The 16,239-nt window shown below is 42.9% G+C and overlaps 1 pseudogene; it reads right to left on the bottom strand.

The window, feature by feature from the left end:
- Window positions 1-2,091: 2,091 nt before the first annotated feature.
- On the bottom strand, window positions 2,092-2,853 carry LOC143347837 (uncharacterized; annotated as a pseudogene).
- Between the last annotated feature and the right edge of the window lie 13,386 nt (window positions 2,854-16,239).

Genomic DNA, 16,239 nt, shown 5'->3' with positions numbered 1-16,239 from the left:
AGGGTGAATGTCACTTGCCATACCACAACGTTGTGCACAAAAATCACCTACACGCGATCATACACGCCCCACGATTGTCCGCATTGTCCGCAAGTATCCACAAAATAATGCTTTCAGGCACTAACCATTATGCAATTAAATGAACACGCACCGCGATTATGTTATTCGTGAGTGACTATGTGTACGTGCACCACGATTCTCCAGAATTACTTACGAATAGAACTGTTATTAATTTTTCAAATACACTTTAATTTAAAAATGTAAAAAGGAATTTAGTAAGTATTCGCTGATTGTTTATATCACTGTATTTCTTACATGCTCGATAATACATAATTGAATGAAATATCTCCAAAATGTGTCGCGTGAACTGTCTTGACTGATTCTTTCTTACGACTGACTAGCTGGCCGAACACGTGCCGATGTTGCCCTTTGTCTCCACGGAGCGTAGAGTGCATGTGTTTGTGTGTGTGTGTGTGTGTGTGTGTGAGAGAGAGATAAGCGAGGCGAGTGACGTAGAATCGGGGTCCTTTTCGGCATTTGTTTCTCAGAACCTCGTCGATCGATGGCACAGTCAGCTGCTAGTATTGTTACATTCTTCGACGTGAACGCAAATCGATGGGAAAATTTCATTTATCCTACGATTCCTTTTTACATTTTTAAATTGTAGTGTATTTAAAAAATTAAGAACGTTTCTATTCGTAAGTAACTCGGAACAATCGTGGTGCACGTACACATAGTCACTCACGAATATCGTAATTGCGGTGCGTGTTTATTTAATTGCATAGTGGTTAGTGCCTGAAAGGATTATTTGTGGATACTTACGGACATTGTGGACGATTGTGGGGCGTGTATGATCGCGTGTGGGTGATTTTTGTACACAACGTTATGGTATCGGAAGTGACATTCACCCTTTCTCTGTGAAAATCTCGTCGGGCGAGTTTTGATATGCCCTTCTGGATTTTCATAAGACAGGTTGAATCTTATTCAACGTAAGGTGTTCGCATTTCCCTAAATGGACAAAAATCTAAGGCTGTCGATAGCGTCGGTAAGTAGAATTTTTCATGCTGCGTGAAAACCACTAGCACTGGCCTGCCGCAACCTTCCGCGCGAACGCAGCTGTACGCAGGTTGCCATTCTACAGGCGGAACTTTAAACGTTAATAACTTTGTAACGAAGCCTCCATCAACTAATTGGTATTCTTGATTTTCGTCTTATTTTGGCCTCTAGAATCGCTCATGTAAATTTTTCCCAGGGGTGGCCGAACACCCTGTATATTCAAATATTCTAATAAATGCTATTACAACATGTTCTTAAATGTTATTTGATTTGTTGGGATAGATTGTTAGTAATGTAGACTGTTGAGGTGACAAAAGTTCTTTATTTCTCGTGGTATCTTACACGTTAGAGCGCGCGAAAGCAAGTTCTGTTTCGTCGCTTTTTCCTCCGTGTCAACCCCACGTTCGCACTGGTAAAATTGTTAAACAACCCTGATTGGTTAACCCCACGCGTTGGGCCTTTCCAATCAGTGCCGTTTATTTTCCCCAAATCACCGCCTATTTCTTACGCCCACAGCGTGCTTGTTTTCGAAACGGCGTGGTGATCGAGGGGGACAACGTTGCGCCCTCACTGCAAGATTTCCTTCGGGCCACCCGCGCTGGGCCCACTTGGCGAAACTCCGATGGGAACGCGTCGAGTGTCCTCCGGAAATCCCTAATTTACGACGGTCTTTATTTGCTGTTGAGGGACTTAGAAAAAGGAATTTACTGAATACATTCGCTACGCGAGTCTGGAAAATATCTTCCTCAAAAACAGCTTCGATGAACAAGAGTCGTAAATTACGTGGGCCGTTTGCACGAAAGAAAAACTTTCCCTTGTGCGTACGACCGGACGCTACAGATTTATAACGACAAACCAATAAACGATATTTTTCACGTGCTCACTTAACTAACACTCTGGGCGCTGCTGTCGCGCCCCACTTTTCATTCGTACTTCCACACCACACTCACTGAGGCGGGCGATTCAAACCGATTACCTTACTTTAACGCTATCCCTTAATCGTGACGTCAATCCGCCTCAGTAGATGTTTACAACTTATTTTATTAATTTGACTTTACATTCGTCAAATTTCTGACTCGTCAGCGGCTTCGTTAGTATATCCGCGAATTGCTCATTGGTGGATATATAATTCATCTTTATATTATTGTTCTTCACTGTCTCATGAACAAACCGGTATTTCACGTCTATATGTTTAGAGCGCTTATTCACTGCCCCCGTTTTAATTAGAGTTACTGCACTTTGGTTGTCTATGTTTAATGTCACTTTCACTGTTTTCCCCAACAATTCTTCTAGCAGCATTTTGCTGTAGAATACCTCCTTACAGCACTCCGCTGCTGCAATGAATTTGGCTTCGGTATTGGATGTGGCTGTCAGTTTTTGCCTTCTTAATGACCACATGACTGGTCTGTTCCCGTAGTATATCACATAGCCTGATGTGCTGCGTCGCGTCTCTGAGTCTCCATCAAAATCAGAGTCGCTGTACGCTGTTAGCATATCTTCTATAGCTCTCCTCTCATATACTACTCCAATTTTGTCAGTTCCTTTGATATATCTTAACACACGTTTCATTTCTTTCACTCTTGTGTTATTTGGTTGTTCAACATACCTGCTGCTGTGTCCTATTGCGTAGGCGATATCTGGCCTTGTCCTTGTTGTCAAGTATAGCAAACTTCCAACCACTTCTCGATACGGGTAGGTTGAGTTCATAATTCCGACACCCTCGTGTTCATCTGGCTTGAGCATCGGTGTATGGACTGGTTTACACTCCTGCATGCCATAGTCTTCTGTAGCGGCCATTGTATAGCCACTACGCCCTTGTCAGAGTATGAATGGGGATGGAATGTAAGGCTAGTTTTCAGCTTTCTATTTTTCCATTTTCCCAGGGTCTCATGCGAGCCTGGTCGTCCTGTTAAACACTTGGCGACCAGAGCCGTACGAGGCGCCTGTTTTCCTTCAAGGTTTCGTCTGGGTCTCGGACCACCCCGTTCCGGGCCCGGCGAGCCTCTTGACTTTCATTACTCTCTTTCACTAGCTAAACTTTTCCTACGCTAGATATTTTCCAGTTTCGTTTTTCCGTCTTTCTGTCCTATCTCTTTTTCTCTCCCTTTGCTATTAGAGTAAGGCAGTGTATATAGGGAGTAGGAGTTTAAGGAACATGGACAGTCCGTTAGAGACGTCGTCGTAACACAGTCCGTTAGAGACGTCGTCGTGAAACAGTCTGGTAAAGACGTTGTCACCGTGAGCAGTCTGATGAAGACGCGTAACCGCGGTTCATGGTTCAGAGACATTATAGCTTAACCTACGTGTGGCTGCACGTGCCCCACATCACTCGCGTAAATAATAAACAGTAATAATTGTGGGGTAGCTTGTTGGGTGGTTATTTTACCCCCTAGCCCCCTCACTTCTAATATTTTCTTCACGTAACCTGATTGTTTGATCTTTAAGTTCTCTGTCCTTTTTATTTCAATTCCGAGGAATGTCTTCGGATCTTTGTCTGTTGTTATTTCAAATTCCTCCTTTAGTTCATTCAAGAGTGTTTCCATCTCGTTCAGAAAGTCTCCAATCAGCATTCCATCGTGCACGTAGATGGCGAGCACCAGATTGCTATTGTCTTTCCTAAAGATTCACGGTTCAGTTTTTAGGGCCTTCAGTTCTTTCTTCACCAAAGAGGATGTAAATCTCTCATTCCATTTGAGAGGAGCCTGTTTTAAACCATACACTGCCTTATTGAGTTTGAGTAATTTGTTAGTTTATTCATATCCTTCTGGAGGGTAAATATATATATCTTCCTGAAGTTCTCCATAAAGAAACGCTGTTTTTATGTCCAGAGTCACGAGCTGGTTATTTCTCATTGCAGTTAGTGCTAATAGTATGTGTAAAGTGCTGATACTCACGACTGGGCTGTATATTTCGTCATAGTCAATTCCTTCCTTTTATTCGCACTCTCTGATTACTAGTCGGGCCTTGTATTTTCCTCCGCCTTTAACCCTCAAGACCCATTTTGTTATAAGTGGTTTTACTCCTTTCACAACATTGGCTTCCACTGCCGTCTAGGTTTTGTTGGTTTCCATTGCTTTCTTTTCGTCCTCTATGGCTGCAAGCCATTTATCCTTGTCTGGACCTGCAACTGCTTGTTTATAAGTTAGTAAGGCATTATAATTCAGTTTTTCTGTTTATTTCCCTTTCCGTTCTGATCTTCTGATATTCGTTTCTTGTGTTGTTTGTTCTTGCTCCTCTTCATTTGTTTGGCCTTCTGTTTCATACTCACTCCTGGTTTCTTCTGTTTCGTCGGATGTCTCAGTTGTTTCCTTTTGTATCTTGTGTTCTATTTCATTATTGTCCTCCTGTATCTCTATCACTGTATTTTCTTCAGTTTTATTTTCTTTCTTGGATGTTTCATCAAACACGACGTCTCTCGATATTATTACTTTTCTTTTTAATTCATGCCACAGTCTATAGCCATTTCTTGTGTATCCTATTAGTCTTAACCTCTCACTTCGTTCATCAAGTTTCTTCTTTGGTGTTGTTATCTTTCTGTAAGCGACACAACCGACTATTCTTATATATTTCATGTTTGGTCTCTTACCTGTTAGCTTTTCGCTAGACGTTAAATTAGTTGATGTAGTGGGTAAGCGATTCATCAAGTAAACTGCAGTGTAGACTACTTCGCCCCACATTTTCTTTGGTAGCTCTGTTTTAAATATTAAAGCCCTGGCTTTTTCCATCACCGTTCTATTCAATCGTTCCGCTTTACCTTTAATTGCGGTGTGTAGGGGACTGTGTAATCCAGCATTATTCCCTTTTTACTGCACCATTTCTCTAGCGTCTCATTCACATACTCTCTACCATTGTCACTTCTCACTCGTTTCACCCATTGACCATACTGCGTTTCCACCATGTTTACATAGGCCTTTACTATCTCAGAAACTTCACTTTTTTGTTTGATGAAGTAGATTGTTTGTTTAAATATGTTAAAAAACTATTTAAAATCGCGTTAGTCTGAAATATTAAATTCTCGGCTGCGATTCCCGTATCCGTTTGTGTACGTGACACTGCGGAAGGTTAAGCGTTCGTCAGGTTCGTTGAACGTTCGGACGATTTAAAACCGCGGCCGTTTACGTGTTTTTGTACGCAGACCTCACGCGAAGATTCGCTTCACACCGGTTTAAACGGTATCGTGACGTCAGCGTCGAGAGAGAGAACCGTATGATATATTGAAAAGAGATCGACAGCTGAACTCGGCAGCGCCGCGTCGCGACGACAAGGCGCGACCGAGTCTTCGTCTGTCGATCCGCGACGATATTCGCAATTATTCACGAGCCGACTGCCAACGGAAGCGGATCCCAGAAGATCTCGCTCCTCAAGTACGGACTCGCATATAACATTTGGACTTGTTTTACAAAGAATTCTCTCCGTTGCTGCGGTCAGAGTTTTCCCAGAACAATTTACCTGCGACAAAAGGGAAGTCATAATACACGCTGCGCGTGGCACGACCGCCTTCGCTAGAAAGGATTGTACGTTGCAGTCGTTGCCGCGACCGCGACGTAAGGGACTCAGGGTACACCCACCCAGAATCCCTTTAAAGCTATACGGCTTTGGAGCCTCCCAAAGGTCATACCGTTGAATCGGTACCGCCTCGTGGAGTGCTCTTCGTGCAAAGGTCGCCAAAAAACCCTCTCCAAAAACCCGTCGGTGTACGAGTCGACCGTACACCCTACGGAGGAGTTCGGGTTCAAGGTCGCCTCACCTTCCGTCACGCCGCCTACCAAATACGGTCCCCGTGCAACACGGTCGCCGGGTAGGCTTTATAGTGCGGTTGGACCAGCGAGGGATTTTTTGCAAAGGACACTTTACTGTCACGGTCCCCGGTAGAAACGGTCGCCGTGCAGTAATTTTACAGTGTCGCAGGAAATCACCTCGCACGACGTTCCTACGTCACCCGCACGGAGAGCGTGCTCACGGGATCCACCCATTTGGAGCTTTACGACCTCCATTTGGTGACCCGTCCGTGGCTAAGTCGCCCCCGACAGATACGAGTGAATTCTCTTCTGTTCAGGGTAAAAGTCTCGCTGATAATTTCAATAAATAATTATCAGCGAACAAGTACAAATTTACAGTCCACTGATCCACATTAAACGACAGCTGATTCCCCCCTCCCAGCGCACCGATAGTCGCTAGGAGAGCGAGGCGAACAGCTGACGAGCGTGTGTTTACGATACGTGTACGCACGTATTTAATCTGAACGAACCTTTGTTACAGCAACCAAGGTCCATCCCAACCGGGGCCACGCCGGTGAAGCAACCCCCCGGCCGGATTATAAAAAAAAAAAACTAATTCTTTTTTTGTAATTTTATATTTTTTTTATTTTTTCATTTTTTGTTAAAGGGTATAGCCGAATAAGGGGGTCAAATGTGCCCCCAAACCGAATTGAACGAATGATAGGTCATTCGATAGCTTATCCAAAAAAAACCATGTGTGCAAATTTTTAACTTGAAATCTCGACCGTGGGGGTAGTAATGGGGTGAAAACGAAAATCATGTTTATGAACAATTTCTCTTAACCTATTGAGTAAAAAAATGTAAAAAAATTCAGAGACACTTCGGGTACTGGGATACATATTTTGGGAGATTTTCAGATTTTTTGATCGAAGAACCAGGTAGTAAAAAATAAAAAACCGCAAAAAATGCCGAAAAATGCCAATTACGTATCGAAGGAGGCCCGGAACTACTTTTATACTTTTACAGTAAACACGTATTGCTATTACTATTATTCTCAATTTTTTTCAGATTTTTCATTTTGGTGCGCCGCAGTGAAAAAAAATAAAAACCGATTTTTTCCTCATTTTCTGCGTATTAGAGTAACTTACACGTTGAATTTTTATGCATTCTTCAATATACGAGTGTTTTGTACACTGTTTAATGTCTCTACACTAAGCAGAATTACATAACAATTGAAAGAAACAAAATAAACCAACCGCTGAGCGCAACGTATCCTAAAAAATCAACGATGATTTCAACGACGTCGTTGGCGCAGCGTTAGAGTGTCCGACTGTGGAACCGCTGGAAGTTTTTTTACCGTAGGTTCGGGTCTCTCTTTGGGACTTAGAATTTTTTTTTATTCGTTATTTTTTTTTCAAATTCTAACTATATAACAATGGTTTATATTTATTTATAAATATTCTAAAGGCATTTTACAAATATTTTAACCTGAAATATGTATAAATATAATTTTGGAGCGTCTTTGCGTCCTTATTTTTTTTGTCAACCACGATTATTGTTTAACATCTCTTAAACTGAAATTAATGTGAAATGTTAGTTTTCAAATCTCTTACCTTTGACTATTGTGAATGGATTAGAACAGAAGATTCTATACTGGCTTACTATTACTTCTTCAACCCCTTCGATCAAGCAGATCTTTCCTTTTTTTTCTCTTTCTTTGATAAATATGAATGTTTGCTACAGAGTAACTTGCTAAAGAGTGACTAATAACGAAAAATAATTTTACGAAAAAAACCATTCCTAATAGCTACAATGTACCAGAAAACTGTGTCATAAACCGAATTTTCAAATCACTTTGGATTTTAACAGTATATTAAATATTGCTATAGTTTAACAATATGTATCCTTAATTTTTTTGAAGTTATTTTTAAATGATGTGGAGATAAGAAAATGATCCTATGCAAAAATCGCACCAAAATTATATTTATACATATTTCAGGTTAAAATATTTGTAAAATGCCTTTAGAATATTTATAAATAAATATAAACCATTGTTATATAGTTAGAATTTGAAAAAAAAATAACGAATAAAAAAAAATTCTAAGTCCCAAAGAGAGACCCGAACCTACGGTAAAAAAACTTCCAGCGGTTCCACAGTCGGACACTCTAACGCTGCGCCAACGACGTCGTTAAAATCATCGTTGATTTTTTAGGATACGTTGCGCTCAGCGGTTGGTTTATTTTGTTTCTTTCAATTGTTATGTAATTCTGCTTAGTGTAGAGACATTAAACAGTGTACAAAACACTCGTATATTGAAGAATGCATAAAAATTCAACGTGTAAGTTACTCTAATACGCAGAAAATGAGGAAAAAATCGGTTTTTATTTTTTTTCACTGCGGCGCACCAAAATGAAAAATCTGAAAAAAATTGAGAATAATAGTAATAGCAATACGTGTTTACTGTAAAAGTATAAAAGTAGTTCCGGGCCTCCTTCGATACGTAATTGGCATTTTTCGGCATTTTTTGCGGTTTTTTATTTTTTACTACCTGGTTCTTCAATCAAAAAATCTGAAAATCTCCCAAAATATGTGTCCCAGTACCTGAAGTGTCTCTGAATTTTTTTACATTTTTTTACTCAATAGGTTAAGAGAAATTGTTCATAAACATGATTTTCGTTTTCACCCCATTACTACCCCCACGGTCGAGATTTCAAGTTAAAAATTTGCACACATGGTTTTTTTTGGATAAGCTATCGAATGACCTATCATTCGTTCAATTCGGTTTGGGGGCACATTTGACCCCCTTATTCGGCTATACCCTTTAAAAGAAAAGGCTTGTCGCTTCGCGACAAGCGAAAATTACAAATAAAAACTTATCAATCACTTTCCCTAGTATTTCCCTCGTCCGGACCCCGGTTAGAACCCTTAGTTTCTAACATTGTTGAAATTAGTGAAATCATCCAAAAATGTTATAAAGTAGTTTTTATTATCCCATGTGATGGCTCTTTCCCTGTTTTTGTCAAATCTAGCACGTGTTTGTCTCAACTTCAGACAGACTTCGCATTTGTTGGTTAACGCTACAGTGTCCCTTTCACTATAATCTAATCCATTAGTTATACCAATTAGTTTTTTTATAGCATCAGAATGCATGTGTCCCAACTTTTATGCCACAGTTTTACCTTTCTTGCATCATTTGCCAAGTACAAACTTTCTCTAGTTTCATGTTTCAGGTTGACTGCATACACGTTATTTTTAAGTTTTCCTCCTTTCAACACAACTTAATTGTTATATTTCACTTCCACTTTACCTTCGCCGAAGATGATTTCACCACCTTGGTTGTCTATCACTGAAACCAAGAGCAAGTTTCTTTCCAGCTGTGGCACATAGAGCACATTCTTCATTGTTACTCCTTCGTAGTCCACCATACTTTCTTCTTCTGAGAGCATGGTCTGTCCTTGCTTCGCTACATTTATTTCTGTTGGGTTTTCTTTGAAATCTCTCAGCAGATCTTTGTTGTTGGTCATGTGGGAAGTTGTTCCAAAATCCATGATCCAACAATCCTGTGTTACTTGCTGCTGACTAGCAAAAAAGGCAATCTTGCTCGAATGTCCCTGTCTCTCTGGTTTGTTACGAAAAAAAACAGTCTTCCTTTCTGTGGTTAGTTTTCTTACATATACTACAAGGTATATTACCTGACCTTCTCTGTGTGTTACCTTCCTTATTCCTGCAGTATTTTGCGATATGACCTGTCTTATCACAATGATAACACTTTGTTGCCTGTACTGCAAAGGCGACTGGGTTTTCTTGTCCTGTGTTTTTCTCTCTCTTGCTTCTTCTAACAACAATCTCGCTGTTAGATTCTCTAGTGTCCTTTCCTCGCCTTCATTTGACTCCCAGGCTGTTATAAAATGTTTGTATCTAGCTGGGATGGTCGATAGGCCTTACGAAATCAGAAGGTCATCATCAATGACACCATCCAGAGATTTTATTCTATGTACCAGATTTTCAAGTTTTGATATGTTTGTTGCCATATCTTCTTTTTCATCGAACTGGAAGGAAAAGAACTCTTTCATCAATGTGCATTTCTGCTGTTCGTTCTTTTGTTAAAAAATTGTTGTTAATTTTCTCCACATTTGGAACACAATATTACAGTTCATAATATGAGGGATTATTTTCCTGTCTACCGATATAACAATTATCTTCTGTGTTTTCGCAACTTTCCTTTTCCAGTTTTGGTTTTTACTATCTTCAGGCATTTCTCCATTCACTATTTCTTTCAGATCACTTGCTCTTAAGAGGACTTGTATTTGAAATTTCCATACGTTATAGTTTTCGGTATCTAGAAGTTTCACAAGATGGCCGATCTCCGCGTCTAGCTGTTGCGTCATTTTTTCCTTTTATTAGTACTTTTCTTTTATTCTTCTTTATTATTCACGAATTTAATTCTTCGTTTTCACATAACCTGGGCGCATAACCTGTTATTTTTCACGTGCTCACTCTGCTTACTTAACTAATACTCTGGGTCAGTGTGGCCAAATCGGGCATAATTGAGGGCATCGAAATCGACAATAGTGACGACGAACTTCCTTAGCGTCTAACGGAGTGGTGGGGATAGCAGGCATATACTACCGCATAAGCCACGTATACGTGAGTTCGGCACTTGTCACAACTTCGGGAATCGATAAAGAACGCTAGTGTGAACCTTTCCTTCTTGCTCCTGAAACAGCTGAAATACGATCTCGCGATAATCGTCATACGATTCCAAGTCTTGACTGCCCCAACATTTTTACTTTCCAAACTATGTAAGGTATAAGGAAAATACTATAATGAAAAAAAAATTTCGAAAATTTTATTTAGCAAAAATACACGTTTTAGGACCCTGATCATATTGTGGCTATTAAAAAAAGAAGAATTTTTTTTTATTCCTATGCTATTAACATGATTGCGTCTAAACGGTTGAATGAATTTCAATGAAACTTTACATTTAAGATTTGTTTTCGTTTCAAGGTCTGATTAGATTTTGAGCGCGATCAACTCCCGGATAATGATCATTATACGTCTTATAGTTTTATAATTATTCCGGTACATATACATTTTTTGTAAAAATTTTTTAAAATGTTTTATGGAAATCTTAAGAAGGATTAAGATCAAATAAACTTTATTTCTATTTTTTTTATATGCTGTTACAGCAGTGACTCATGCAGGTTGACGACAGTGTTTTGTTTATACTCTTCGCGGGTCGCTGGGTCGTAAAATCGACGAAGATGGAGAAAGGAGGGGCGTAGATGGGCTATGTACATACACAGCCTAGTCTCCGTAGGTTTTTAAAGGCCAAGAATTAAAAATAAAATTCTATTGCATGAATAGCAGTCAATTTAATGTATTCCATTTTACAGTATTGAATTCAGTGGGGAATAAAAAAAAAACAAGACGAATGTGGACGTTTTAATATGTGGCGTATGGTAATATAAATAACTATATTTTACATCCTAATGGAAGCAGGGGAATTGAGATCTATCAGATTTCCATTGAACAGTAACGTGCAAGTTATTGTTTTTCCAATATTTCGATTATTTTGTTATGTAAAGTTAAGTCAAATATATAACATTTGATTCTGTGTAACAAATTGATATGGTTATTGAAAAACATAGCGGGAAAAGTCAGTATTAATCTATTTCTATAGCAATTAATTCTCCTATTTTGATCATATCTTTAGAAAATATTTGTTACTGAAGATTGTTACAGCGTGCATGGTACTGATTAAGAGTGGTTTCTCATTTTAATAAATTTTACTTATTTTAATTCCTAAATATTTATTTCTTAATTAATCCTTTAATAGTGAGACTGATTTGAACAACATTATTATAAAATATTTGTGGAATACGTTTTTAATGTGGTTTAGATAGGTATGCAATGTATAGGATTTCATTTAATTTTTCCTTTCTAGAAAAAATAAAAGAAAAGTTTATTTGATCTTAATCCTTCTTAAGATCTATATAAAATGTTTTAAAAAATTTTTACAAAGAATGTATATGTACCGGAATAATTATAAAACTATAAGACGTATAATGATCATTATCCGGGAGTTGATCGCGCTCAAAATCTAATCAGACCTTGAAACGAAAATATAAAACTTAAATGTAAAGTTTCATTGAAATTCATTCAGCCGTTTAGACGCAATCATGTTAATAGCATAGGAATAAAAAAAAAAATTTCTTTTTTTTTAATAGTCACAATATGATCAGGGAGTTCTAAAACGTGAATTTCCGCTAAATAAAATTTTCGAAATTTTTTTTTCATTATGGTATTTTCCTTATACCTTACATAAGTCGGAAAGTGAAAATGCTGGTGCAGTCGAGACTTGGAATCGTATGTCGATTATCGCGAAATCGTATTTCAGCTGTTTCAGGAGCAAGAAGGAAAGACTCATACTAGTGTTCTTTATCGTTTTCCCGAAATTGTGCGAAGTGCTGAGCTCACATACAGGTGGCTCGTGCGGTAGTATATGCCTGCTATCTCCACCACTCCGTTAGACGCTAAGGAAGTTCGTCGTCACTCTTGTCGATTTCGATGCATTCAATTATGCCCGATCGGGTCACACTGCTCTGGGTGCTGCTGTCGCCCCCACTCCTCATTGGTACTTCCACACCACACTTACTGAGGCGGGCGATTCAAACCAATTACCTTACTTCAACAATATTGACTTTAAATAATTGAATTCGACAGGAAAATAATGACTGCGAAATATTTACTTACTTGATACGTAATTATTTTCTGGTCTAAAAGTGTACAATTCGCTGTCACGGACGCTATTAAAATGGTTGACAGCATAGCGTGATCAGCTTATGTTTCTAAAATAATTAAAAACACAACGCTATCCTTTTTCATCTTAATAATATAACCTTCAGAACAATTTACCCCCGAAACTTCTAGCCCCGGTCTCCTCTAGTTTGTACACGGGCGCGCCCGGTGGAGGCTTACGAGCCAATTCTAGAGGCCAAAATAAGACGAAAATCAAGAATAGTAATTTGTTAATTGAGGCTTCGTTAAAAAGTTGTTTACGTTTAAAATTTCGCCTATAGAACGGCAATCTGTCGGTCACGGTAGTGGTTTTCACTCAGCATGACAAACTCTACTTAATGATGTATCTACAGCTTTACAGTTTTGTGAGTGAGAATCACTAGGACAGACCTGTTTCAATCTATCACACGCACGCAGCTGTTCGCAGATTGCAGTTCTACAGGCGGATCTTTAAATGTTAATAACTTTTAAATGAAGCCTCAATTAACAAATTACTTAAATTTTTTCCGAAAGGTAGCTTGTTTAAATATCAAGTTAGTTCACTGTTCGACGTGTTGACCGATTTCTGCACGTGAACGTGTGGCTCGAATATTTCGACTGTAGGCAGGATTTTTCAGAATCCGCAGCAGTCTTAATTCGTGCAACATCGTCCACGAGATTCTACGACAAGTTAGACGAAACTAACTTTTCGAGAATCGATCTGCGTTGTCAAACGAGGTCAGCGTTTGAGGTCCGCTCTCGTCGAAAACCAAATAGCGAGTGTACGAAGAGATAGACATTCTGAACCGCGGCCTCGAGACGGAAACTTGACGTCTCGTGGCGCTGTCTGGTTTTCGTTGTCTATCTCTTATTATCGTCGTATCATCTCTTTATTTCGTCGTAGTAACACCTTTTTTTTCGATTGTCGAATTAAAGCGATATTTAAACAATGATCATTATGCAGTAATACGAGGTTGCCTTAATTATAAAGACTCTTAAATCTGTGACCGTGCTCCGGCGGCAAGTATGGTCCGGGGGAACCGGAGAAAGGGTTTGCTTGCCGATCCAGTCGGTTAGCCGGGGTTCGGTTGCGGAGCGTGAGAAGATTCTCGGTGTCAGTGGTTAATACGGTTTATTTAACAAGAAAAGACGTTTATCGTACGGACTAAACTTAAAAGCTATGGTGCTGGTGGATGAGCGGCGGGTCGCCTCGGCGGTCACAGGGCGGCTAGGAGGAGAGAGAGGCAATACCCTGTATACGTCACCAGAGGCTAACGATATTGGCAGAGTCTGGGTAGGATGGTTAGGGTGGTTAGGATCGAAGACCGGCCGCACCTATGTCAGGTATACTGCGGTACGGTATGCTCGGCGCTTGATCTGGCAAGGCGAGCGTGACTCGAGTTCCCAAATTCACCCGGTGGCCTGGGTATAATACTCGCGCGGCCCACAGTTAGCTACGAGAGAGCCGGAACTCCTGGTGACCGCGCGATAAAACACCGGTCACAGGGAACTCGGCGCTTGTCGGCACGGTGTCGACCGTCCACCGAGTTCCCGACGGGGGGAAGGAGAGGGGCGGGCATACGCGTTACAAGTCTTATTTAACGGTTCCCTCAGGGGCTGTGACCGGCTATCGTCGGCCGCAGTACGGGGCGTAGCGACCCTGAGGTACCTGATGCTAACCACACCGTAACCCTTCTGTTAGTCGTCGCAACGACCCACTCAAAATTACTCTTTTGGCTTTGTGAGTGGTACGTGATGGTAGGAGGAACGGGGGTCTTGGCTTTACCTCCTGGGCCACGACTATGGCGACTCTATAAAATCGCTCTCCAATCCTAAGCTATGGTGCGCGGTGATGGGATGCATGGTTGGGGGAGATGGCCCAATCCCAACCGACTACCTCCGGGGGCACCTGCCGAACCCCCGGAGTATTAGGCTTACCAGGGTAAGGCGGCTCTGCCCGGGTGGACCTTTATTTCCGACCTACGCGTGGGAACAGTATGGATTTTCTAAATAAAACGGGGATGGGACGGATTAGTTCGGAGAGGGAGCACGAAGACGGTGTTGGGTCTAGGGTGACGGCGCTCGGGCCTCACTCAGCGCCTGGCCCGGCTTCGTGGAGGGTAGAGGAGGACGACGAGACTGCGTTACTCCCATCCTTTTCCTCGACCAGGAGCCACATAGGCTCCAAGAGGAAGCGGACGGGGCAGGCCGTCGACGGAGTGGGCAGGGCATTGAGCCCTGTGGTTATGCTCAGTTGCCTCAGGGACGAAGTAACCGAGGAGATATCCGAGAGAATCTCCTCGTCTCTGAGGCGGGTGGAGAAGGTGGCCGCATCCTGCTCCTTTAAGGGACAGAAGAGTGGCGGCGCAGGAGCTGAGCGGGCGGAACGCCCGCCTTCAGCTCCTGTTGGAGGAGGAGCGACGGGGGAGGAGGAGGGCAGAGGCGCGCTGGAATAGCGCGGCCCTCCCTCCTCCTCCGCCTCGCTCCCCGGCGGTGGTAAATAAGCGGAGTGCGGCGGCGGTGGTGCGGGCCCCATGGGTCCTTCCACCCGCACTCCGTCCGCGCAGAGTTCCTTGTCCTCCTCAGAAGACGACCTTCTGAGGAGGATTGGGGACATAATAGACAGAAAGCTGGCTGCCTTCCGAGAGGAGTTCCTCCCCAGAAGAGCGGTCAGCAGGAAGGCGGTGCTTCCCCGACCAGTACCGGTACAGTCAGGGAAGGCAAAGGTGGGGGGAATGAAGGATGCGCCCGCTGTGGCCGCTCCGGGACCTCAGGTCGCGGCCTCGAAGGGGGGCAGATTACCCGCGGTCCCGGTTAGCACGTCCTCCACGGCACCGTCCCAAGGGGAGCTGTCGTGGAGCGAGGTGGTGGGGCGCAAGGCGAAGAGGGCGTCGAGGAAGGCCTCGCAGCCGCAATCTCCGCCCTCGACGCCCGCGGCCAAGGTAAAGGCCGCGAAGGCACGACCGGGGCGCCCTCCTAAAACGGCAGCGGTGGCGCTGACCGTTGCGCAGGGGGGCGAACTGACCCTCGCAGGGGCGATGCAGCTCGCTAGGGACAACATCTCCCTGGAGGAGCTGGGCATCGCTTCCGTGAGGGCGAAGAGAACCATGACTGGGGGTCTCCTGCTGGAGATTCCTGGTCCAGGGGGCGGCGAGAAGGCGGACCGACTTGCCCAGAGGCTCCGGGAACAGCTGGGCGAGCGGGGTGTCCGGGTCGCCCGGCCCACGAAGCGCACGGAAATGCGCGTCTGTGGGCTGGACGACTCAGTCACGTCACAGGATGTGTCCCGTGCCCTAGCGAGGGCGGGTGATTGCCCTGAGGGAGATGTGCGGGTCGGAGAGATCCGCAGGTCTCCTTCCGGCCTGGAGTCGGCGTGGGTCCGGTGCCCCCTCTCCGCCGCCCGTAAGGTGGCAGAATCCGGGAGGATGTTAGTGGGGTGGATTTCGGCACGAGTGGAGATACTCGCGCCATGCCCGCTCCAGTGTCACCGCTGCCTCGAGTTGGGGCACGTGAGGCAGTGGTGCACCACGCCGGTGGACCGCAGCAATCAGTGTTACCGCTGCGGAGCGAAAGACCACCTCGCGAGCCAGTGCTCGGCGGCCCCCCACTGCCCGCTATGTGCGGACATGGGGAGGCCAGCCGATCACAGGGCGGGGAGCAAAAAGTGCTCTCCCCACTTTCGGA

Source organism: Colletes latitarsis, chromosome 2 (genome assembly GCF_051014445.1).
Source record: "Colletes latitarsis isolate SP2378_abdomen chromosome 2, iyColLati1, whole genome shotgun sequence".
Taxonomy (NCBI): Eukaryota; Metazoa; Arthropoda; class Insecta; order Hymenoptera; family Colletidae; genus Colletes; species Colletes latitarsis.
Note: the sequence above shows the minus strand (reverse complement) of the source record. Positions and strands in the feature narration are given on the sequence as shown.